Source organism: Equus caballus, chromosome 25 (assembly GCF_041296265.1).
Source record: "Equus caballus isolate H_3958 breed thoroughbred chromosome 25, TB-T2T, whole genome shotgun sequence".
NCBI classification, from domain to species: Eukaryota; Metazoa; Chordata; class Mammalia; order Perissodactyla; family Equidae; genus Equus; species Equus caballus.
This window is the reverse complement of record NC_091708.1, coordinates 9,389,618-9,413,527: the sequence shown is the minus strand read 5'-3', so window position 1 is coordinate 9,413,527 and position 23,910 is coordinate 9,389,618. Positions and strand designations below refer to the sequence as shown.

The following is a 23,910-nucleotide window of genomic DNA, read 5'->3' as shown; positions in this document are numbered from 1 at the left end:
AATCCAGTCAGGTGATGTTTCAAACATCTCTACAGGCAGCCAAACATGACAAAGTAGATTTTGATTGAATTCTCTGCATTTTACTCAGAACAACACAGACAGCCCCCAGATTGCCAGAGCCGTTCTCCACTTGCTCAGCAAAGCGAGTTTCCTCACTGGCTTTCTTGCCACATAAGGCATCAGAGAATCATGAAGTTGGCTGTCTGAGTTCCCAGAGGTGACAGAGCAGATGCATCATGGATGGGTCCAATCAGACCTCCTCCATGGTGGGGTTCATTCTCCTGGGCCTCTCAGACCACCCAATGCTGGAGAAAACATTCTTTGTGCTCATCCTGCTGATGTACCTGGTGGTCCTCCTGGGCAATGGAATGGGGTCCTCATACGGTGACCACCCTGGACTCCCACATGCACACGTCCATATACATCTTTCTGGGAAACCTCTCCTTCCTGGACATCTGCTACACAACCTCCTTGGTCCCCCTCATTCTCAACAGCTTCCTGACCCCTGGGAAAACCATCTCCTTCTCAGCCTGTGCCATGCAAATGTTTCTCTCTTTTGCCATGGGAGCCACAGAATGTGCGCTGGTGGACATGATGGCATTGGATCGCTATGTGGCCATCTGCAATACCCTTAGATACCCCGTGGTCATGAACTAGGCTGCCTACGTGCCCATGGCTGCCAGCTCCTGGGCAGCTGGAAGTGCTGCTTCCATGGTTCAAACATCCCTTGCAATGAAGCTGCCCTTCTGTGGGAACAACGTCATCAACCTCTTCACCTGTGAGATCCTGGCTGTCCTGAAGTTAGCCTGTGCTGACATCTCCATCAATGTGATCAGTATGGTGGTGGCCAATGTGATCTTCCTAGGGGTCCCAGTTGTGTTCATCTCTTTCTCTTTTGTCTTCATCATTGCTACCATCCTGAGGATCCCCTCAGCTGAGGGAAGGAAAAAGGCCTTCTCCACCTGCTCTTTCCACCTCACAGTTGTGGTCGTCTTCTATGGGACCATCCTTTTCACGTACGGGAAGCCCAAGTCCAAGGACCCGCTGGGGACAGACAAAGAAGATACTTCAGAAAAGCTCATTTCCCTCTTCTACTGGGTGGTGACCCCCATGCTCAGTCCCATCGTGTACAGCCTAAGGAACAAGCATGTGAAAGCCACTGTGAGGAAACTGGTATTTTGGAAATGCTTCGCCCAGTGGTGGTGGAGAGGTACTAATGGTTCTATGCTCCCTTGTTGCTCTCATCTGAGAGTCTCAGAGAATACGATGAAGGGACAACTTCATCAAAGTTTACACAGGTAAATCTAATTATACATAAGCCTCTTACACAGAAGGGCTCTGTGTGAATAGGAAGTATTTAATGGGACTTTTTCCACCTCGTTCTATAAGAAATTCCACAAAACAATTGCAGATCTGTTCACTTAGCCCTATAGTTCTCATTCTCTGTGATGGATACTGAATACATTGGTGTCAGGGAAAGTAACTCTTCATTGCTTAAGTAATGAAAAGCTCTAGTCTGTAGGTCTGTAATTCAGTTGCTCTTTGAACATATTTGAACGGGTCCCTACTTTTATGTTATCTTTCAATTCTTTCTACTCTATATTAAGTAACAGTAATATTTTTATTTTTATCCTCATTGTTTCTTTCTCTTATTGTTGTATTAATTCTTTTTTTATTGTCATATTAATTTTTAAAACTATTTCCTGAATTGTTCCCTATGTTACCATAATTAACCTCTTTCCTTTGTGCTTAATTGAGGTCCTCACCAGAAAATCATTCATGCCCTTAGAGCAGAGTAGAGAGTGAGGAAGATGTGGCAAAACTGATGCACGCACCAAAGGCTCAGGACTTTTTTTTCCCCTTTTTGAAAAAGTTATTCACCTGCTGGGTAGAACCAGGCATGCAGCCTGGATGCCGTCTCTTGCTTCTCTGCCTAAGAATCCTCAAAGCTACACAGTAGTCAGAGGGAGAAGGAGGTGATGTTCACCAGGAGACATCTAAGAATCACACTGGTGAGGAATGTCAGTCCAGCTCCTAGTAGTAATCAATCTAGAAATCCAGGTGAGAGAATGAGCAGAATAGAAAATGTCTCATAGTTGATCTGAACTTTTAATTCCATAGAGAGGAAACAAACAGCCTTTGCTGAAAAGCAGTTATTGCTGGAACATGGTGAAAATGCTAAAGAACATTCTTAGCAGTATTTTCAGTGGAATTCAATAGCCTATCAAATCAATAAAACAATAACAGTCTATAAAAAGAAGCAAGGAGAAAAAAGACTGGGAGATAAGAACATTTTCTTAGGGGAAAAAATCCACATTATTGATCAAATAAAATTCAGTAGAAAGTATTTAAAAGTAGATAGAACAACGTGTAAGAAGGAATTTTTAAATTAAAAATAACTTAAATTGCTCTCCCAAACTTCAGAGGAAAAAAAAAGACAAAGAGGTTTAAGTTATTTGAGACATGAAAGATAGACTAGGGGATCCATCAAGGAATTCGTGAAGAGACAACAGAGAAGGTGAAAGGCGAATAATAATGAAAAAAGGAAAAAAAATCCCATTTCACAGAACATAAGTTTTAGATATTTCATTTGTAAAAGATTCATCAATCATCAGGTGAGAATTGTGGCAAAAGACATCACTATGTAGATCCAAGGATAACTTTTCATTCCCATATATGCCACAACAATTCCATGGACTTTTCCACAGAAGAAAAGCATATTTCCTCACAAAGAATGAGAACCTGACTGCCACTGGCCTCTGCTCTGCAGACTCCATGTGGAAGTCAGTGGAACAAGCTTTACAGAGTTCTGAGGGAAATGGGTTGTGAGTCCAGAATTCTACATGCCCCTGACCACGGCACAGACATGAGTTAAAAAGACACTCGCTGTTGAGAGTGATGTCAGCAACATGGCAGCGTGAGCTCACCCAGGATGCTCTCCCCTCCAAATTACAACCAAAAAGAGCAACTGCTTTCCAACCAAAAAAAAAATCCTAATAACAGAAATCGTCAGAGACCCACAGCAGCGAAACAACAGAAGGCAGAGAAGCTGGAGCCAGCCTTGGAGGAGCTGGAACGGGATAAGAGAGAACCTCGCTCCCTCCCCTAGAGACTGGGATCGCTGCGTGGGTGCGGGAAGAGTGGGGGAGGGGCCGCGCGTCAGAGGATCATCTAGGACTCCCACCTCCTGAGCAGCGGAAACCCTATAACAGGGGAAAGCTTTTGCGTTGGGGAACGCCAGCAAGCCAGGGCCCCAGGAGACCAGAGAGCGAGAGCTGATCTGAATCCAGGTCTGCGAGGGAGAGAAAGTGCCCCTCTTCCCCTAACCCAGCTGTGCCCACAATCATGGCTGAAGGCGGAGGGCTCAGAACGCGCAGCTCAGGACCCCCATCTAGTGGCGACAGGCTGTAACTGCAACCAAATATTAGCATCATGCACAAAAACCGCTCCTCTTGCGTCCAGCAATTTATAAAAGCTCCAGACGAGAAGGAAAACAATAAAAATACAGAAGTATGTCCTGAGGACTTGGAAATAAGTAAACTAAGTGAAGATGAGTTCAAAATAGCTATCATCAAAATACTCAGTGAGGTAAAGGGAAATATGGAGAAACAACTCAACGAGTTCAGGAGTTACTTCACAAAAGAGATTGAAACTATAAAGAAGAATCAATCAGAAATACTAGAGATGAAAAATACAATGGACCAGATAAAACAGAATACAGACTCCCTGAATGCCCATGTAGACACCATAGAGGAGCAAATTAGCATAATCGAAGATACACAGGCTGAATGGCTCCAAACAGAGGAAGAAGAGAACTAAGGATTAAAAAAACTGAAGAAAATCTCAGAGAAATAGCTGACTCAATTAGAAAATGCAACTTAAGAATAATTGGAATTCCTGAAGGCGTGGAAAAGGAAAATGGAGCAGAAAGTGTGTTCAACGAAATATTAGAAGACAACTTCCCAAATCTAGGAATTGAGAGAGAAATGTGTGTGGAGGAAGCTTTCAGATCTCCTAGATTTGTCAATGTAAAAAGACCTACTGCAAGGCATATAGTAGTAAAAATGGCAAAAATGAATGACAAAGAAAGAATACTCAGGGCAGCAAGACAGAAGAAAATAACCTACAAAGGAACCCCTATCAGACTTTCAGTGGATTTCTCTACAGAAACTTACAAGCTAGGAGAGATTGGAGTGACATATTCAAAACTTTAAAGGATAAAAATCTTCAGCCAAGAATACTCTATCCAGCAAAAATATCCTTCAGATACGCGGGAGAAATTAAATCTTTTCCAGACAAACAAAAGCTAAGGGACTTCGTAGTCACAAGACCTCCACTACAAGAAGTCCTCAAGAAGGCTCTCATACCTGAAAAAAGAAAAAAAAATGGAGAAAGGGGTCACAAAACACAGATTAGGGAGACAAATAGAATTGGAATAGAATAGCAAATATTCAACTATAGCATTAAGATAAAGGGAAGTAAATCACCAAAGCAAAGACAATCTTATCACTCCAACCACAAACTCACAACACAAGTTGGAATAAGAGATGAAAATAATAATTTAGGAGGGGAAGAGGAAATGGACTGAAACAGTCTAGGCTAAGGAAGTAAGAGGCCACCAGAAAACGGACTATGTTATACACGAGATTCTGAATACAAACTTCAGGGTAGCCACTAAACTAAAAGACAGAACAGAGACACAAAACATAAATAAGGAAAAATCTAAGAAACCCAGCACAAGAAATTGCAGAAGTCAATGGGTAGACCAAAACACACAGGACGAGAAACAAAGGAAACACAGGAAAACCAGATAACAAGCAACAGAATGACAGCATTAAGCCCTCATGCATCAATACTCACCCTCAATGTAAACGGATTGAACTCTCCAATAAAAAGACACAGAGTGGCAAAATGGATTAAAGAACAAGATCCAACAATTTGTTGCCTCCAGGAAACACACCTCAGCTCCAAGGACAAACACAGGCTCAGAGTGAAGGGGTGGAAGACAATACTCCAAGCTAATAGCAAACAAAAGAAAGCAGGTGTTGCAATACTTAGATCAGACAAAACAGACTTCAAGATAAGGCAGGTAAAGAGAGACATAGAGGGCCAATATATAATGATCAAAGGGAGACTTCATCAAGAAGAAATAACGCTTATAAATATCTATGCACCAATGCAGGAGCACCAAAGTTCATAAAGCAACTATTAACAAACCTAAAAGTAGATATCAAAAATAAAACAATAATAGGAGGGGACCTCAACACCCGACTCACATCAATGGACGGATCATCCAGACAGAAAATCAACAAAGAACCAGTGGAGCTAAACAAAAAGCTAAAACAGTTGGACTTAATAGACATATATAGAACACTCCATCCAAAAACAGCAGAATACACATTCTTCTCAAGCACGCATGGAACATTCTCAAGGATAGACCATATGTTGGGAAACAAGACAAGCCCCTACAAATTTTTAAAAAATTGAAATAATAACAAGCATCTTCTCTGATCATAATGCTATAAAGCTAGAAATTAATTACAAGAAAAAAGCTGAGAAAGGCACAAGGATGTGGAGACTAAACAATATGCTATTGGACAAGCAATGGATCATTGAAGAAATTAAAGAACAAATCAAAAAATACCTGGAGACAAATGAAAATGATAACATGCCATACCAACTCATATGGGATACAGCAAAAGCTGAATTAAGAGGAAAATTCATCGCAACACAGGCACATCTTAACAAACAAGAAAAATCCCAAATAAGCAATCTTAAGCTACACCTAACTGAATTAGAGAAAAAAGAACAAACAAAGCCTAAAGTCAGCAGAAGGAGAGGAATAATAAAAATCAGAGCAGAAATACAGAGTTTACAAAGAGGGAAATCTAAACTGTGCTGTTAGGGATGCATCATAGGTGATAAAATTCAAGAAAAGCAAGGAAATGATTACAACTTAAATCAGGAGTGGGGTTGTCTCTGGGAGGAGAGAGGACCAGGAGGGGGAAGGGATAGCCAGGGAGCTTCTAACACACTGGCAATGCTGTATTTCTTAAATTAGGTGATGATTCCTTTATTGCTCTTTAAATTTAAAATATGTGTTACATACTTTTATATGCATTTATATACGCAAATCTGTTTCACATTTTAAATTATTTTCAAAAACCAAAAGTTTAAAATACAACAATGCGATGTCACTTCTCACCTGTCAGATTGACAAACCAGAAAGTCTCCAGAGCAAGATGCGATGTTGGCAGAGTGTGGGAAACAGACATCCTCACACACTGATGACAGGAATGTGTAAACCTGGCAATATCTATCAAAATTACAAGTTACATAAAACAGATACATTTGACCATGTGCTAAATTACAAATATGCAATGGTATTTAATGTAGCACTGACTATAGCGTGAGATTGGAAAATCTAAATGTCCATCAACATGCAATTGGCTAATTAAATCGTGGTACATCCTTACAATGAATAAATGCAGCCAATTAAAAGAATGAGGCAGCCCTATGTATGTTTTTTTTTTTCCAGGAAAACTCTCCAATGTATACTGTTAAGTGACAAATCAAGATATTAAGACAGTGTGCTTGTGCTAAATTTGTCTTCAAAATACTTATTAGTATATGCCTAGAATACCTCTAAAAAAAATACAATAAATTGCCTTGAGGGAGAATTACCGGGTGACTCGAGACAAAGACTTAATTTTTGTTATATATTCTTCTATATCTTTTAAATTCTGTTTCAAGTACAAGTGATACTCACTAATCATGGTGATGATGATGCTGCTGCTATCAATGATGATAAAGAGACTCAGCTGTATTGACATTGAAATCCCAGCTCTGCCATTCACAAGACATGTGGTCTTTGGTGAATTGCTTAACTTTTAAAGTCTGTTCCTTCAGATAAAAAAATGGGGATAATAATACAATCTCCAGGGAAAACTAGAAGTAGATACTCATTACACACGTATCGCTGGATTTTATGGAATTTATATAATGTGTGTAAAGTGTTTGTCACAGTGGCCGGCACGTGGGGGCAGCTCAATGAATGTAGCTAATTCTGCTGCTGGTTTTTGTTAAGCATCTGTCCTAGCAACCTCCGCCCCCCCGCCATTCCGAATGTCTAGGACTTCAACTTGGGGACGTTTGCTCTGTCCCTGATGCGAGTGCTGGCTTCTCTGAGACCTGGGAAAAGCTCAGGAGGAAGCCAGCCTCTGCTGCGCCCTCCTTTCCACGTCCAGTTGGCCGTGACCCAGTCAGGGCCTCTGACTGGGACGGGGAGGTGTGGTCCCTGGATCCCCTAGATATGCTGAGGGCCTGCACCCTGGGCACACTTGACGTTCCAGACTTTAAATTGCTCCAGGAATCCTTCCCGCAGCCAGCGCTGGAGCAGGGAGGGGCAGCCGAGAGGAAGGCCAGGCAGTCCGCGCTCTCTGGGCTCGCCACTGTCCAGCCCCTGCCCTGCCCTTGCCACTCCATCCTCTTATGTAGCCGGAGCTGGGGAGGGAGGTGGGCAGGATTCCCACCCCACCCTGCAGAGACCCTCAGAGGAAAGGGCCCTCCTCAGAGTCAGAGGGTGAGCGGACAGGCGAGCAGAGACCTGCACCCTGTTCAACTGACTCCCAGTCTGTGGCTACTTCTTTCCTTTTTCCTCACTTTCCTTTTATAATGCTGAGATTCTTCCCCTGAATGCAGAGTAACTTGCGCCCACTGTATGAGTAGAAAATTTGGTGATGCTGAAGAGGTTCAAAGAGGAGCCCTCCCCCTATTGATCTTGCTATAGTTTTTCCAGTCACTTTTATCCACACATGTCATTTACCTGATTGAGATCATAACAGTATATACAATTTTGCATTCTCTATTAATTTATCATTGTAATGTAATAACATTACAGTGTAAAAATAGAAACTTGACTTTAACGTCTGCCTAATATTCCCTTACATGAAATGGCATAATTTCCTTAGGCGTCTGTTGGTGGACAGTTATTTTGTTCCCTACCTTGACTCACAAATTTTGCTGTGACGAACGCCTTTGTTGAGAGATGTTGGCCCTCCGCTCTCATTGGTTCTCCGGGCTTATTCCCTGGAGGGGGGCTTGCTGAGGCGACAGGTATGCAGGTTTTTCAGGTTTCTCCTTTTTCTAGGCCAAGGCTCTCCAGAAAGGCTGTATGAGAGGCTATGCAGCTCTTTTGGCCATACTGCACTGCCTCCCATTTCTCACTTTCCTGCTGGCTCCCGGGACAGGTAGGGATGTAGGGACGAGACCACAGCAAGACCAGGTCCCTGGGTCATGCGGAGGGACCACACCTGCAGGATGCAGCCGCAGAGGTCAAAGCTTCCTTCCTCCTCGCTCTCCCCGCCGGCCTCCCCGCCCTCCTCTCATCGGGCTGTGGGTGTCAGAGCTCTTTGTTTGCCTCCATCCCCAGTCCCTCCAGAGCCTGACACAGCTCTGTTTCCTGCTGACCATTTCTTGATGGGAAACCAAGCACTCAGATCTCCCCTTAACACACACCCGCCCCCACAAAGGAGTGGGCAGCCGCCTTCACCAAGGACCGCTCCCTGCCTGCCGAGCACAGCACCGGGCAGTCCACGACAGAGCTGGGAGGCCCTGGGAAGCCCCTGATTCAGCCTTCTCATGATGCATGTGGGGAAGCTGAGGCCTTGGGAGGAGAAGGGACTTGCTCAAGCTACACAGAATATCCATGTCACGGGTGGGGCAGGCCCCACAGCTCTGGTCTCAGTGTGCAAGGTCTTCCTAGCTGTTCACTTCATTCCAATTGAACCAGCTTTCATTCGGCAACTTTTGCACGACAGGCACGAAGACCTGCATGGATGCAGCTCTCACACAGGTCAGGTCCTGGGCATCACTCAGGCCCACACACATTGTTCGTGGGCAGGAGCTTCTGTGGGCAAAGATTTGTCTGACAGGAGTGGACAGGATGGCTGCTCTAACAGAAGCCACTTTGCTCGGGCTCTGTGGCCACAGCCTGTCCTTGTCCCAGTTGAATGTTGTTTGTGGCACTGACTGTGGTGTTTACTTTTGAGTTTCTGGAGGGGCTGGGAGAGCCAGTGGGAGGAGGGTGAGGCAAGCGGGGCCTGCACTGAGCAAACGTCCCCCATGCGCTGCGGGCTGGGGGAAAGGCCGGAGGCTTCGCAGGGAGTATGGTGAGGCCTCTGACTGCAGACAAGGAGACCTCTCCAGGATTAGTTCTCTGCTGGCCACAGTCCTGCACTTCCCTCTCCTCCGGAAACATTTGGCAATGTCAGGAGACGTTTTCAGTTGTCACGACTCAGGGAGCAGACGATACTGGTGACTGGTGGGCAGAGACCAGGGATGCTGTTAAACATCCTGCAGTGCACAGGACAGCCCCCTCCAACAAAGGGTTCTCCCGCCCAAAATGTGAGTGGTGCCGAGGTTGAGAAACCCTGGGTTCAATTCAGGCGGGAGCTGCGCTGCCTGACGACACGTCTGACGTAAACTCTCTGACTGAGAAGGGAGCGTGCTGGACAACGAGCCATCAGAGGATACGGAGAGTGGGTTTGGAGAGACGGACTCTTTCAAAACTCTGCCCCAAGAGAGAGAGACAGCTGCCTGGTGGAAGGAATTCCGAGTTGGGGCCTGCGACCCAACCCCAGCTCTTCATTCAACCCCACGTAGCAAAACCTTGAGCGTCTCTGAGCTTTGGTTACTTCATCTATAAAACTTGAGTGACAATATCTTCTCCATAGTGTGTTACAAAGACTGTGGCACAGAGTAGATGCTCATTAACACTAACCACTCATCTCCCATCGTCCACCCACTCCTACACACACACACCATTGCAGCTAAGAAGGAGCTATAGAAATACCATCAATGAGGTTTCTGAGTTTAGAGTCTGGGCAATTGCAGCTGGGAAACCAGAAATCCGCCACACAAGGGCATACAGGCCTTCCTATAAGCTAGCTGCCTGTGTGGAACACAAGAATGGCATCAGAGAGCCAGAATATTACACGAGAATATAATAATAACTTAAAAGGACAGAGGAAGAACATTCCTTGGTCCCCCCTGGCTAAGAATTTCACCAGTATGCTAACGGAATGGGATTAGAAGTCACTGTCCTAAACCCTCCTATCTGACGAGTGTAGGCAGTGTGGTTATTAATAACTGAGCTGACTGGTCAGTGAGCTGCCCAGTTGTCATGCCATCATGTGGGCTCAGTCACCTCATGAAGTGTTGACTTCATAAAGTTCTTCCCCTTGTGGGAACCACCCCATGTATTGCCATCAATCCGTATCTAAAATAGGCAAATCCCAAGGCAGACGACAGTCAGGTCTGTGTCGCGGATGGCTGAGCCTTCGCCCAGGCGTGTCTGTCTGGATGTGGATTAACACTTGTATACAAGCCCCTTCCAAATGTAATCAAAGTTTAAAGAGGCTTGAAAATTTGATAGTTCTAAGTTTGGGGGTTTGCCTGAGAATCTAAGAAAGCTCAGATTAAATGAAATTTCTATCCATTTACATTAAAGAGAAATAGTTCACAGCATCGTCCAGCCATTCATCATAATGCAGAGGGAAAGCCCTTCCTGACCGGAGATTAGCTCTGCTGGGTTCAAGTCCTGTCTCTGGCACCGGCTGGCTCAGAAGGCTCAGATGGGCCACTTCCCCTCCCTAGGCCTCAGTTGCTTTTATGGGCCACGAGAGGATGCAGCAACGTTGGAGAATTCCTCGCACATGGCTGGAATATTTGAGGTCCTCACCCAGTGCCGCTCCCTTGTAAGCTCTGTTCCAGCTCTGACCTCCTCCCATCTAGGAGCTGAGGACTCCCCTGTTGCCTCCCTTGGTTATTTTTCTCTGACGCACATATGCTTTGCTGTTATGCAGCACGGACTTGACCACATACCGGATGCCTGGGACTCTTCTCAGGAAAACCTGACGTGCTGCTTTTGTACTTTGCTGATGTCAGAAGGGGTATCACCTGGAAGAAGCCAGCTGGACCTCCCTGGTGGTGGGGTTCATTCTCCTGGGCCTCTCAGCCCACCCAATGCTGGAGAAAATGTTCTCTGTGCTCATCCTGCTGATGTACCTGGTGGTCCTGCTGGGCAACGGGGTCCTCATGCTGGTGACCACCCCTGACTCCCACCTGCACACGCCCATGTACTTCTTCCTGGGGAACCTCTCCTTCCTGGGCATCTGCTACACCACCTCTTGCACCCGTCTGGTCCTGGTTGGCCTCCTGACTCCCCTAGGCAACCATCTCCCTCTTAGGCTGTGCCATGCAGATGTTTCTCTCCCTTGCCAGGGGAGCCACAGAGTGTGTGCTGCTGGGCTTGATGGCATTTGATTGCTGCGTACGTGCCCATGGCTGCCAGCTCCTGGGCTATCGATGGTGCTGCTTCTGTGGTACACACATCCTTGGCAACTCAGCTGGCCTTGTGTGGGAACAATGTCATCGACCACTTCACTTGTGAGATCCTGGCTATCCTGAGGTTGGCCTGTGATGACAACTCCATCAAAGTGATCAGCATGGGGGTAGCAAATGTGATCTTCCTGGGGGTCCCAGTCCCGTTCATTTTTGTCTCTCATGTATTCATCATTGCTACCATCCTGCGGATCTCCTCAGCTGAGGGGAGGCAAAAGACCTCCACCTGCTGTGCCCACTTCACAGTCATGGTTGTCTTCTGTGGGACCAACCTCTTCATGTATGGGAAGCCCAAGTCTAAGGGCCTTGTGAGGGCAGACAAAGAGGACCTCTCCGATGAGCTCATCCCCCTCGTCTATGGAGTGCTGGCCCCCATGCTCAACCCCATCATCTATACCCTGAGGACAAGGACGTGAAGGCCACTGTGAGGAACCTGGTGGCTCAGAAATACTTCAGCCAGTGATGTAGGGGGTCATCTGTGGTTCTCTTTGCCGTGTAACATAGGACTTCCAGTCATGGCTGCCATTCAAAAGCCAAGTCAAGATAACCGGAATGGTCTCTTGTCCTTAAGTCCCTTTTCGGGGAATATTTAACTTTTCAGAGTGTATCTATCTCTTATGTTTTGACTATATGTGTAACAGCTTCAACAGATGCCAGGCAGTAAATACTCTAACTGAACGTATGAAGGCGTCCTGAACACATGCTAAACTAAGGAGACGGCACATTAGAGCAAGCCAGATGGCCCTTAGTGTCTAAGCTGCGGAGTTAGTCCAGGGGAGGGGATGGCTCTCCCAGCCACGTTGCCACCCCTCCTGCATTCACCAGGAGAGTCAGAGGTACAAGGAGGAAGTGGAAATTTCAGTTGGGGCTTTCGTCTGCTAGATTCAGTTTGCCTGAAGTGCTAAGAAGAGACAAAGACGAGTTCTCCACATAGAGAGTTTTGGGTGGGAATAATCTATTTTGATAAACTGAATTTCTTTCTAGCTGTGAGAAAACTGAGGGGATTTTTTTCCTATTGCACTGCAGATTATGAAACGCTGCTGGTAAATTAAATTAAATTCAAGAAGGTGTACAGAGCTTGAATTTGATATTTTTCACTTATAGCAATTCACAATAAAAATACTAGTATTCTGAGAGATAATAACTCACATTCTGAAAAAAAATAGATGATAGGTAGGTAGATACATAGACGGTAAGAAAGAAAGGAAGGCAAGGAAGGGAATGGGGTAGGAAGGAAGGAGGGAGGGAGGAAGGAAAGAGGGAGGAAGGAAGAAAGAAGGGAGGGAGGAAGGAAGGAAGGAGGATGTAAGGAAGGAAGGAGGGAGGGAGGAAGGAGGGAGGGAGGAAGGAAGGAGGAAGGGAGGAAAGAGGGTGGGAGGGAGGGAGGAAGGAGAGAGGAAGGAGGGAGGAAGGGAGGAAGAAAGGGTTAAACACATTTGAAGACTTTGGGGCTGCGGCGTGACAGGTTTCTCTGCTCCAGAACTCTCAGAGCCTGCACTATGGTAGAACACACTGTGAACGTCCCAGAGATGGAAAGTCTGCAGCATTTCCTGAACCCCCATAGTTCAGCACAATGAGAACTGGGAAGCAGTTCTTACCTACGGCCTTGGCAGGTTGCTCAGCTCCTCTCAGCTATTTCTTCATATTTTAAAACCTAACCACTTGATTTTACTTGGATCAGATAAGATACTAGAAATGAGTGCTTTGTAAACGGTAATTATTAGCAGTAGTATTATGAAGGCTGCACGGTGCTATGTGCCATCTAGAAAAGAGCAAGACATAGGTCCTCCCTAGAACAACAGACACAGAAGACAGGTGAACGATTCAGAGATGGAAGTGGATGTATAGAAGCAGTTTTATGGCAACTTATATTAAATTTTGAGAACATTGGAAGACATTTAAAAAGAGAATTTAGAAAGTGAATCCAATTTTGAGAATAGATGCTGGAAATTTTTGCTTCAAGCGATATTTAAGTTTTCTTACACTTATTAAAAATGCATAAGCTAAGGACGCACATTTAGTTATTAAAATTCCACTGTCTTTGCTTAGTCATGTTCCCGAGTTCCACTTTGCACTGGTAGAGAAAGAATCTTGCTATTGCAGATACACAAGAGTGACATCTAGCAGCCACTCAAGCGAACTTCAGACACTTGCCCAGCCATGCAGGAGCATCGTTTCTGACGAAGGCTTCAGAGGTCTGCTCGTTCAGTCCTACCTACATGGTGCATGGAGTTCCTCTCCACGGCCCCTGGCCCCGGTCGCCAGCATCTGCTTGGACACCTCCAGTGACAAAGAACTCAGTACTTCTAGATTCGAGCTGTCGCATTCAGCCCTACTAGCGAATTCTTCCTTGCCTTGTGCTAAAATATCCTCTCCAGGAGCTGCTCCCAGTCCTGATCCAGTTTCATGCCTTCACATGAAATGCGTCTAATCTGTCTCCTTCTGACATGTGACGACAGTTCTTCTGGTCCCTGAGTCTGTTTCCCTCCAGCCTAGACAGCCCCAGTTCTTCGTCCTGTGCCCAGAGCGCCCAGCATTACCCAGCTGGCGGGTACTAAACTATGTCGAGAGCATCATCTAGTCTATTCCAGCAATAGGAAGAATGTGATATTTCTGAAAATACCTTGGGAATAATGATGACACTGCTAAGCTAATTGTATTTCCCCAGGGTGCCTGACATCAGTCTGGTGCAGAGAAAGTTGAAAAAGGGCCCCTTCGTGTTAGCTGTCCTCTACTCACTTCCTTTCCCCCTGAGTAATGATGGCCATGTCCTTTTCTATTACAAATTACATGATCCTGAGGTAACTGTTAAGTTAGAAATTGCATGATTTGTTTTCTCTAGGAACAGTGGCTACCTCTGCTCCCACCCTCCAACTTCACATTCCTTGCCTTTCAAAGTCAGTCACCCTTCTCCTGGCCCATGCTTTCAAAAAGAACAAGATGCATTAACAGCAAGAAGAGACAAGATGGGAACTTTCTCATTGACCTAGGTCATCAGTCTTTCTGAACAATTATTGCTATGGCGCTATATCATATAGGAACCCATTCCTAAAATCTCCCAAATGAAAATGATCAGAATGGATAAACTCCTTCGGGGGCCAGGCATACTCTCATGTTATTATACGTATTCAAACAAATGTATTATTTCAACTTCACAGTTCTTGGTCAGTGATTTTTCAGGCTTTTATTCTAGTGACCGAATTCCCAATGAAATCTTTAAGCTGAAACTCCAAATGTAAAGTGGGTCTGCTTCCGTGGAAGCGGGGCAGCGGCCGGGGCGGAATGGAGGTGGGAGAGATTGGAGGGGGGAGGGCTCCACCTGCTCAGCCCGCCCTTCCTCTCCATCCCCCAGGGCTTCCACAATCCAGGGGCACCACCCAACTCAAATATGATGCATACCGCTATTGCCAAGAAAATGAGAAATTCTATAATAGTTTTCTCCACTCTCAGAAAAAAATTGAGAATTTAGGGAAAAAATTATTTTCTAAAAAAAAATAAATTACCCAATTAACCATTAAAGAGATAGACCTCCTAAAAACACCGATTACCTAAGAAGAAATTGAGAAATTTCCAGTTACCATCTTAAGATGTTCCAGGCCCAGAGAGATGAGTCTTATTAAATATTTGGGGAATGAAAGCCTTTAACACTGTTTAAGTTATTTCAGAGCATACAGCGAGAAAGATATATTCCAAATTTCTTCAACCAATCCAGCATAACAGTGATGGCGAAACATGAGAAACAGGACAGAGAAGGTACAATGGAGAAAACCAGAGCCCCACCTCACTCGTGTGAATGTGTGTGTGTGTCTGTGTATATACTCATACAGTAGAATTCAGCAACACATTAAAAGAATAACAAACCATATCCAGGTGGATTTATTTCAAAAATGTAAAAGTGAAACAATTTAAGAATATTTACTGGAATAATTCACCACATCCATAGGTCAAGGGAGGAACAACGTGATCATTTCAATAGATTCATCAAAGTTATTTGAAAAGTTAAAAATCAATTTATGGACTTCACACAACTTCTAATAAAATAGGAAAGTGTGTGTTCTTCTTTAAGAAAATTAAATCTATGTCTCTAACAAAAACGTCTGCACCGCGGGAATGAAGAGTGAAATCAACCCGTTACAATAGCAGCCATTGAATCAGAGAACGGAAAGAAAATAGTGAAAATAGAAGACAGGAGGGAATAATTTATTATTACTGATAACATATACCATTAATTTTATACCTGGACAAAACAGGAAAATCAATTGAAAAGCAATTAAAGAAAAAAATAGAACTTGGGGGCCGGCCCGGTGGTGCAGCGGTTAAGTGCGCACCTTCCGATTCTCGGAGGCCCAGAGTTCGCCGGTTTGGATCCCGGGTGTGGACATGGCACCGCTCGGCAAAAGCCGTGCTGTGGTAGGTGTCCCACATATAAAGTAGAGGAAGATGGGCATGGATGTTAGCTCAGGGCCAGTCTTCCTCAGCAAAAAGGGGAGGATTGGCAGAGTTAGCTCAGGGCTAATCTTCCTCAAAAAAAAAAAAAAAGTAGAATTCAACAAAGAAGCTGGTTATGAAATTAACATGCAAAAATCAAGTTTTTCATACAAATAGTAACCAGGAGAAAATATGAGGGAAGATAGAATTTGTATATTAGCAATGAATTGGAGGGGAAATACCTAAGAATAAAGTTCAGAATCCACAATACTTACGTGAATAAAAGCATAATACTCTACTGAGAGAACTCAAAGGAATATTTGGATAAAAGTTGGATAAGAAATCTCATTAGTGGAAACTTCTCAAGTCCCCTAAATTAACATAGAAATTCAATGAGATTCCAGTCACTGAGAAATTAATTCTAATTCACATAGAAATATAGCTATATATTACATATAATATAATAATATAGAAACACGTGTCAGAATAGCCAGGAATTTTGGGGGAAAAACCAAGGAGGAACTAGTCCTACCAGATGCCAAAATGTACAAAAGTACAGTAATAAAATAAAGTTTAGTGTTGGTGGAGAAATAGGTCATTGGAACAGAGTCTAGAAATAGGCCCCAATACATACGTCATTTAATATGTGAGGGTCCACGTGCGGATCCCTAGGCTACTGTCTCAGCTTCGGAGCCGTCCTGCGCTCGCTCGGCGACGCTGGGCTGGGACACCGAGCGCGTCTGTCTCGGCCGGCCGGCTGCCCGCCGGTGCTGCCCGTGGGGGCGCTGGGGGAGAGCGGAGCGGGAGGAGAACGGGCGCCGGCTCCTCCGGGCTGCCTCCTGCGGCCGCCGCTGCTGCCCGCGAGCCCTCTGCCCCGGCGGCAAGTGGCCGCTGTTTCCCACGACAGCGAGTTCCAGCGACCTGCGTCTCTCCACGTTCTCAGAACCAGGCTCGCGTTCTGGGTCTGGGCTCCGTAAGGCCCTCACCAAACACCGAGAGAAATTCTAGAGGAATCAAAGATTAGCATATAAAAAAATCTGAAAGGTTGCAGATGAGAGGAAGGGGTGAGGAGGATTCTGAAAAAGTGGCAGTTTATTGTGCAGAAGCCGTGGCGCTTCCCGACCCAGCCCCAGTCCCGCTGCTCTTCTCCTAAAACAAGCCGCCGCTGAGGCTCCACGGGCCGGGCAGGGCCCCGGCTCAGTCAGCGGCCGAGGATGGAGCTGGGGTGGGAGTTCCTCCCTGTGCCGGAGGAGATCCCGGCGACCAGAATCAGAGTCCTGGGGCAGCAGAGCGGCCAGCGTGGTACCTACAGTCAGGTCGGGCAGTCCGCGGGCCGCAGGACAGGGCGGGGGCCCCAGGTCACGGCCCGGAGGAGCCGGGGTCTCTCTGGCCTCTGGGTCGAGCTGACTCCTCTCTGTCCCTGAGCAGCGGACGCTCAGGCTTCACTGGCCTTGGCAGCACGGGGCCCGTTGGAGGACTCGTAACTCGCGGGCGCTCACGCCGCAGTCCACAGGCCGACTGCGGGGCCGGCCCTCCTCCCGGGACGGTGACGACGGGACGGTGAGACGGCCGGGAGAGCGCCAGCAGCAGGGAGCCAGCGCAAGAGCCAGAGAAAGAGTCTCCTAGAGTACCCGAACCGCTGGAGGGACAGACACGTGCCGGGAGCGCTCCAGGGTTCAAGTCCAGCCCTGGAAAGTCTTCCCGATGAGACGCGGATGAACGCTCGCGCCCGGTGACGTCAGCTAAGAGGAAACGTGCGTGATTGGATCCGAGGAGGACGCGAGGGCGGAGGAAGGTTGCGGGAGGTGGCGGGAGGGGAGGGAAGACTTGAATGTGGTCAGGGGAGGAAGTGCGGGAGCCGAGTGCCCTTCTGGCCAGCTCCGAAGCCCGTGCCCTTTGGCCCTGGCTGCCCCTAGCTGGGCTTCCAGCGGGCCCAGGGGAATAAGAACAGACGCGGCATGCAGGAGATTTCAGAAGAACCGGGGACACAGCAGCGGGCACAGGTGAAGCGTCCTGTTCTTTCTCCCAGGGGGTTTTCGCTGCCCAACGCGACTCGATTCCTCCCTGAACGGAGTCAGCCCTTCAGCTGACTCTGGCCGTCAGAGCAGGCCTCAGGCCTGTTTCTTTAAGAGTCACAAGCGAACGCCGACTGGGGACATCCACAGCAGCTTGGTGGAAGCCCTAACACTTTCAGCCCAGACACACCCGAGTCCCTCAAATCCGGCTGAAGGGGAACACAGGAGGGAGTTTGGGCCCCGGGCCCTGCCCGGGAGGCGGGTGTGCAGAGGCTCGTCTGCAGTCCGGGCTCCCCCTGCAGTCCGGGCTCCCCCAGTGAGACCCTGTAAGGAGGTCTGGGTGCTGCCTCTTCCTGCCCCCGCCCCTCAGCTACACCGGCAGCCCGCACACAGACGTTCGCTAATGACCTGCTGCCATTACGGCTTTGAACGGTTCCACGCTTTTCAGACAGTGGCTTCTTTTTTTTCAGTATGACCATGTTTTCACCCAATGCCATATGCTGCAAGAAGTAATATTTTGACTTTATGGTTTCAGGCAAAGACACAGTCACCAGCTTACTACTCGGCACAGCAGTTTCTAGTCGGAGAACATCACATGGAAGGAAGAGGAGTCGTTGCCGCGTGGGGATGAACCCGAAGCACACTGCACAGTGGAGGAAGGAGGAGGAAGCATGTCCCGTGACGCGTCAGTGGGCTGTGCGCACGCACTGGTTTTACACCTTTTGAACGACTCACGTATTTACTTTTATTTTGCCCTCAACGTATTTTCTGTGATATAACTTTATTTGTAGTGAAGTTTGGATGCAAGATCACCGTGAACCCCCTAAATGCTGAGAAATCGTTGAATGGTGCGGAAAGAAGGCTGTGCCTTCCGAAGAACCCCTTCTGCGCCAGCACCCCCACTATCAAGTCTTTCTTCCTCCTTCCTTCCTCTTTCGGTAAGTGCTGTAAACTTCTTTACATTTTACCTACAGACTCAACTTACTTACTTTCTAATTGCTGTTTGTTACATAAACTTGTTTTCATTGTTCAATTAATATATTTTTCTATCTATGAGTACTGTTTAGGGTATCTTGGATCAGGAGGAAATGCATCATAATTTTTCCCATTAAAATCAATGGAAAAATTTTTTCACCTAATGTTTTTTTCCCCTTAGCAGCAAGGTTTTCAGGAGAGAGCTGACATCTTTAAGGGAAGGATAGGTGTATTTTTTGGATTAGCGATGCTCTCTGCAGCGTACAAATGAAGTCGCATTGCCTCATGGAGCTCATGGCTACTATCTTGGGAACCAACTGAAGCAGCTGGAGAATTGAAGTCGTTGGCATTCATTCGAACGTCTCCATTCCTTGCTGAAGACAGAAAGACATCGTTCTCAACGTGTTGAGTTTGTGATCCTAGGGACCAAGGTTTGGCGTTTTCCCACTAAGATGAAATGACTACAGACCCATTGACTAAGGACCATGAAGGCTCAAGTAAACATAAGGAAAAGGGTGTGTATCACTAAGGTTTAGGTTTAACTAAAAGGCAGACCTCCATGGTAACACTGCTGACTTAAGACAGTGGTATATTTCTCTGTCTTGTGTAAAGGTCTGGAAGGTAAGTAATTCAGGGATGTTGTAGGATCTCTATTCCTCTAAGTCTCCAGGGACTCAAACTCCTTCTGGTTTACTGCTTTACCATCCCACTGGTGTGGTCCTTATCCTCATAGTCCAAGAAGGCAGCTAGAGCTCCAGCTCTCTCACCACGTTACAAGCAAAAGGATAGAAATAGTGACAGAGACAAAGGGAAGTATGATGGTTGAGATTATGTGTCGACTTGACTGGCCGTGGGCTGCCCAGATTAAACATTATTTCTAGGTGTGTCTGTAAGGGTGTTTCTGAATGAGATTGGCATTTGAATCTGTGAACTCAGTAAAGTAAATTGCCCTCCCTAAAGTGGGTGGGCATCATCCATTCTGCTGAGGGCCTGAATAGAACAAAAGATGGAGGAAGGAGGAGTTCGCTGGGACATCTCCTCTCGTCTTCTGCCTCAGGCTAGGACTGACACTACTGGCTCCCCTGGTCCTCAGGCCTTTGGACTCAGACTGAATTATATCACTGGCTTTCCTGCATCTCAAGGGTCTGCAGACAGCAGATTGTGGGGCTTCCTTGCCTCCATAATCGTGGGAGCCAATTCCTCATAATAAATGTCCTTTGATATCTGTGTATCCTGTTGGTTCTGTTTCTCTGGAGAGTTCTAATTAATACAGGGAGCAAAGGGCATATGTCAGCTGTCCTTTAAGAAAGGTTTCTAGAAGCTGTCATGCTACAATTCTGCTTGCAGCCCATTAGCTATAACTTAGTCACGTGGCCATAGTTAATTACAGGAGGTGCTGAGAAATACAGCCTTAATTCTGGGCAACCATGTGACCTAGTTAAAAACTGGGGATTCTTTGATTGTGGAAGAAAGGGCAACCAGATATTGGGGAGCAATTAACAGTTTCTCCCACAAAGTCCTCCATAATTCTAACTCTGCACTGTATTGTGGCAGGGCTGGGGGGGCGTTGGGGTTTTTTTTCTTTGCTGGGGGATTAGCCCTGAGCTAACATCTGTTGCCAGTCTTCCTGTAATTTATATGTGGGTTGCCACCACAGCATGACTGATGAGTGGTGTAGGTCCACACCCGGGATCTGAACCTATGAACCTGGGCCACCAAAGTGGAGTGCACCAACCTTAATCACCACACACCATGGGGCCAGCCCATACATTGTATTGTTTTTAATATAAGAACTGCCACTTACTCCTAGAGAGCTCCATTGCCTGTAGAAATTTACTCAGCTACATTAGGAGAAAATAAAAGAGTCAACAAAATAGTTTCTTGAAATTTTTATCTCCGTATGTGTCTGTTGCCCAGCCTGTCTCGTGACAACCAGGACAATCTTCTCAAACAACTGCTAGCTCAATGAAAGAGCTATCATAGGACTTTGAACTATGGGCAATAAATGTTAAGTTTAGATATTGTGGCATTACGAATTTTTTGATAAAGTGATCAACTCATTCTTCACCTTTAATTCTCACTCACGTTCATTTCTGATGAAATGGGCTGCAACCAAATGTCCCTAAGTTATTCTCGGGCTCTCTAATAACGTTCCTGGTGATGGCATGAAACCCACTTTGGAGCGGAATTGACTCCCCCACTAGTGAAACATTTGCATTCCTCCACTTCACCAGCTCTTGCAAATAGGCCTCAAAGTGCACAACCGAATCTTCTGGTGGAAAATCCCAAGTCTCACGAGGCAACTGGGGCAGATGCTTTAATTAATCCCTTTCACCAAACTCAAGGACATGCACGGGGGCTGCAGGAACCACCAAGTTCAAAGCTGGTTCGCCATCCGTTTGAAAATACTGAGGCTTAATAACAGTCTGACTCGTCCCACAGGTGTTAAATGTCTGTGGTCATGGCCCATAGGGCTTGCTAAAGGCTCCTCCTCCACGCATATTTACAGTCCAGATTCAGTTTGAGTAGGCCATAACTCTAACGTTCCTCATTGGTCTCTCGCCACTGCTCACCTCTAAGGGGACAGAGTTCCCACAGGAAGAGTCAGGTGACTTCACCTTCCTGGACTGTAACAGGGATACTGGGGACCAGCTTCTGTCCCTGCAGGTTCACTGCAGGCTTCAACATCCGAGTAACACGGACTTGGAAAGTGCTGAGACCTCCAGAGCCCCTGTGTGGTTGGCTACACCTTGGGGTCTGACCCGTGGGACAGGCAGACGCTGTATCACAACTGTAGGTACAAGGGAACACCTTGCTTGTGGGTTTTGTTTTATTAGCTACTCTCAACCAAATGGAATTTACGATGTTTTTAATAGCCATAATTATCCTTGTTTAAGTCATTTTAAGGCAGTGGCTTTATAGATTTATGGGATATTTTTAGTTTAACTGAGAAGAGTTCATGCTCTAAATTGTTTATAAAAAAAGAAAAATTGACCACCAGGATTTCAGATACGTAGTGAAAGGCCACTTTACTTTCCAACCAAATTTTAAACAGACAATTTAAAGGAAAACTTCTCCTTTTGCGGGTTGGTTACATTGGAAACCGAGGCTGAGCAGGTTGTTCGGTGTCCGAGTTGTTTTGCTTGTTTGTCTTCCTTCACGTTGGGATTTCCAGCCCATAGGAGGAAGCTTGATATTTTAAAACCTTTATGCATCTTGCTAAAATCTTCAGCGTCAGAGAAAAGGTTTTAGTTGGATGGTCCTGTTACACTGGCGTCTGAGGCCAGAAGAGACAGCCCAAGGCACGCGGGCTGCGCTGCTCTACAGGACGACCCAGGGCCCACTTCCCTCTTTTCGCTCTGCTCTCTCCTGTGCTCTTGTCCTCATGCAAATAATCAAGGCTGATTCACCACTTTATTTCAAACATTCCAGCCCAAAGAAAGGGGGACATAGAGGGCGTGGACAGTTTTTTCTGAAGGATTTGACCTGGACATTGAAAAACCTCATTTCCACTCAATCCCATTGGAATTTAGTCACATGGCCACACCCAGATGCAAAGGATGATGGGAAATACAGTGTCTAGCTGGGAAGCCATGTGCTCAGTTAAAATTTAGGGGTTTCTATCAGTGAAAGGGAGAAATGAAAAATGGACATTGAAAGATGATTGGTCTCTGCGACAGTGACGTTTGTGTCATGGATGATTCCTGGATCACGGCCACTGGCTGACTAGGTGGTTGGGGATGCTTGGGGGTAGGGGTTTATCACTTTGGGGGCTGTATTGGTTTCTAGAGGGTTAATTAGCTAGGGCTGGTTAAGCTTGAGGAAAGAAGGCCATTGAGTATGTCTACATTGAGGGCGATTGTATTTGGTGAGGTTGATAGAATTAGTTGATTAGATAAGAATTTTGATAAGATATATAATTCCTGGTTTAACATCAAAATACAAAGACAGTGTTCAGCTGTATTTTTGGTCATTTTGAGAAGTAACAGTTTTGGTTTGCCAAATATTGAAACTTTAAAGTAAAAATTGGTTATACTTAGTTGTTCAAAAAAATAAAAGTACTCAATTCTCTCTCCTGCCTTTCCTTGTGTGTTATACATCAGTGTTGACACTCATTCCATTTGAGGTACTTTTGGTCTCTTAAAAAGCTAGCCACAAATAGCCTCAATGGCACTTCTGGGCAGACACCAAAGAAGTAAATTTGACTCTAAGTAAAATCTAGTAGCTTGCCAATATTTTGACCAGTTAGGAGTTATAGGAATTCAGCCATAAAACTTGAAAATAAGTTAAAGTCTCTTTTTAGCCATTTTTTATTTTTAGTAGAGACCAAGATCCCATTCATTGCAATTGTTTTCCTAGGCGCGAATGATTGTGTTCCGTTCAGGAACAATCAGTGGTTGACTGTCACCAGCAGTGGGGTGGGGTGGGGTGCCTGACACTTTTTTTTTAGACAAAGGAAAAAACAACTGAGCAGAAATTTGTTCTTTCAACAGTTTTTTTGTGGAAATATGGAGACTAGGCGTTTCTTTTTTTAATCCTTTATTGCAATAATTGTGTATATGGTTACACAAAGCTAGTGGGAACGCTGTTTTAAGTCAATATAAGTTATGTGACCTAGATGTTGCCGTTAGCGACATCAACTAATAAGACATCTTCAGTTATTAAACTTTTTTATCTTCATGAGTTCTGAGTTCAGATGTTTTCTTTTTAAATGTAAATATTTGCTTTTGCTAAAGCTAATTTGAAATTCTTGAGTTTGACATGAGTATGCACAAAAAAGATCAGTTTTGTCAGAAGTAGCAGGGAAATTCGCTGTTGGAATTTAAAAACAGCTAATGTGTTCTAAGTCATTACATTTCATTGTACAAATTTCTACAATATAAAATAAAATTTAAAATTCTTTTTAAACAGAACTTTGATTCCAGGCATCCCAAAAGAAAAGCTTCTCTCATTTAAGAAGTGCTCTAAACCAGCAATTCTCAAACGTTTTGTCCTGAAGATTAGCAAAAATTAAAAGGCTGCTAATATCTGACATTGATAAGGATAGAGGGAAATAAACACTCTTCTATTCTGTTGGTGCTAATGTAAA

At 45.5% G+C, this 23,910-nt stretch overlaps 2 long non-coding RNA genes and 2 pseudogenes across 2 annotated transcripts; 3 read left to right on the top strand and 1 right to left on the bottom strand.

Annotated features, from left to right (window-relative positions):
• OR13C7QP (olfactory receptor family 13 subfamily C member 7Q, pseudogene) lies at positions 303-1,212 on the top strand (annotated as a pseudogene).
• Positions 10,963-11,866, top strand: OR13C35P (olfactory receptor family 13 subfamily C member 35, pseudogene; annotated as a pseudogene).
• Positions 15,248-17,574, bottom strand: LOC138920815 (uncharacterized). The gene is made up of 2 exons (XR_011432671.1): positions 17,142-17,574; positions 15,248-16,835 (listed from the first exon to the last, which is right to left on the bottom strand). It is a non-coding gene; the product is annotated as an uncharacterized lncRNA (long non-coding RNA).
• A 64-nt stretch (positions 17,575-17,638) lies between these two features.
• On the top strand, positions 17,639-20,052 carry LOC111770679 (uncharacterized). Its single transcript, XR_011432669.1, has 4 exons — positions 17,639-17,834; positions 18,382-18,542; positions 18,638-18,784; positions 19,003-20,052. It is a non-coding gene; the product is annotated as an uncharacterized lncRNA (long non-coding RNA).
• Positions 20,053-23,910: the final 3,858 nt, after the last annotated feature.